Genomic DNA, 2429 nt, shown 5'->3' with positions numbered 1-2429 from the left:
CTATCTAAAAAAACCTATGAAAAAAATATCCTCTGAGGATAACAAACAGAAAAAAATACTGGTTGTTTACTTTTTTTGGTTATCATTGGAAATTGAGGTTTCTACGAGTTAAAAGTTCCAATTAAACTGGAAAGAAATTGTATGGTTTTGGTAATAGAAGACATAAGGTATAAAAATACATTTTTCAGGACAAAAATTGAAATGGAGTTATTCTAATGATGGTTATTTCTGAATCGATAAAGAGGTTTATGGAAATTGTAGAAAGGTTTATAAAAGGTTGTGGAAGTTTGTGAAAGTTTTTTTAATGAATGTCCACTTTTAATAAATTCAAACAGATCCCAACATAAATATCTTCAAACTTAATTTTTGTTTTTAATCCCCACCTGAGGATATTTGCCATTGAGTTTTTCAGATAGAGTGGAAAGGAAGGAGGGAGGGAGAGAGAGAAACACTGATGTCAGAGTGACACATGGAATTGGTTGCCTCCCACATGACCCCAACCAGGGCCGAGAATAGAACCCACAACCGAAGTACGTGCCCTTGACTGGGAATCAAACCCATGACCCTCCAGTCTGTGAGCCAATGCTCTAACCACTGAGCAAATCAATCAGGACCAAACTTGATGGGTTTTTCATGACTCATCATTTCATAGATTTTTGGCACCAAATCTTTGGACATTATGTAACCCAATCCACTGAGTAGGGAGGAAACACCTTGAGGGGATACTCCTACTATGAAATATGGTAGAATCTTCTATAGGAATAATTATCAATTAGAGGATAACCTGTGAAAAACTTCTCTGACTGGTTTAAATTTAAAAGATACTTTACTAAATTGCCAATATTGATAAAAACATCAGTGTCCGGCCCTGGCCAATTTGGCTCAACTGTTAGAGCGGCAGCCCGCGGACCAGAGAGTCCCGGATTCGGTTCCTGCTAAGGACATGTACCTCGGTTGCAGTTTGTCCCCGGCCCCGATTGGGGTCTCACATCGATGTTTCTTTCTCTCTCTTCCTCCCTGTCTCCCTCCCGCTCTATCTGAAGATAAATGCAAAAAAATGAAAAATGTCCTCGGTTGAGGATAAAAACAAAACATCAGTGTCTGTCTTCATGACATACTTGGCATTGGGGCAAAACTTAGTTACCCACCTGAATGCCATACTGTTTTCAAGGTCAGGTTATTATATGTGTCTAAAAAATCTTGTTGTATTAAGTCACTGTAAAGAAGCTGTTCATCCTCTAGGGACAATGTTAACACTTTATATCTTCCCTTTCAGCCTATTGGCCTAATAAGAAAAACGTAAGAACTTCATATCCCCACCAAGACTTTTTGCACCCCAAATAACGCTAATGGCCTGTATGGCTTTCACATCTGAGGGTTTTGATGAGAGCAGTTTGAATGCTCTTGCAGTGTGAGGCGGAAGTCTTGCCTGTAAATGGGCTCGTACTCATAGAAGGACATCCAGTTTGCACGTTCTATCACATTATAGTGGGGCAGGCTGAGGTACCACATCACGGGGAAGCTCTGGAGTGACAGAGACAGGAGGCTCCATTTGAGGGATCTCAGTGACATCCTACTGGGAAGGGTGGTCAAGAGAGCCAGGGCCATCCACAGCAGCTCAGAAGCAAGTGGCTCAGGTTCTTCTTGATTGATTTCTTCAATTTAACCAACTGAACATTCAGTGGTAAGTAGTAGTCAAAAACAATGCTTGAGCCCGGCCGGTGTGGCTCAGTGGATTGAGCATCCTCCCATGGACTGATAGGTCCTGGTTTAATTCCTGGTCAGGGCACATGCCTGGTTTGGTGCTGGATCCCCAGTGGGGGACATTCAGAAGGCAGCCAATCGATGTATCTCTCTCACATCGATGTTTCCATTTTTCTCTCTAAAAAAAATCAATAAAAAATAATAATGATGTTTGAAATTTCTTTGCACTCAGGGGTGGGCCTTCTGAGAGAATGCCATGACAGAGCAGCCTGGGGAAGAAGCAACAGGATGGCTGGATCTGGAGAAGTGAGGGAAACTGGAGCAAAGCAAAGATCACACCTATCAGGCGGAACAGCAGAAGGCGGACTTGAAAGCTGGACTTCCTGACTCTTTGGTACAGCTTTCCCAACGGGAGGAAGCTTCGTTCAGTATATTGGACCTGTGTCAGAGGCTGGGGCTGGAGAAGATGAAGGGAGACCTCCCTCCTCAAATGTCTCCAAATTAGTGGCCAGCCTCCAGGGTGGGGAGCTGAGTCTGCACTCCCAGAGTGTGTAGATGCTCAATTACCGTGCCAATTATAGAACCTGTAGAATTTCAGATGAGACCAAACACTAGCTTAAGTTCTTTGTTGTTTTCTGTATTCCATGCTTTAATGAAAACAGATTTGCTGAGGAAGGTTCAAACACAAAGTTGATCCCAGTTGACTACAGACTCAAACCATTTAC

The 2429-nt window shown here is 42.5% G+C and overlaps 1 pseudogene; it reads right to left on the bottom strand.

Annotated features, from left to right (window-relative positions):
• Window positions 1–301: 301 nt before the first annotated feature.
• On the bottom strand, window positions 302–1608 carry LOC118626926 (annotated as a pseudogene).
• Between the last annotated feature and the right edge of the window lie 821 nt (window positions 1609–2429).

Source organism: Molossus molossus, unplaced genomic scaffold (assembly GCF_014108415.1).
Source record: "Molossus molossus isolate mMolMol1 unplaced genomic scaffold, mMolMol1.p scaffold_m16_p_12, whole genome shotgun sequence".
NCBI lineage: Eukaryota > Metazoa > Chordata > Mammalia > Chiroptera > Molossidae > Molossus > Molossus molossus.
Note: the sequence above shows the minus strand (reverse complement) of the source record. Positions and strands in the feature narration are given on the sequence as shown.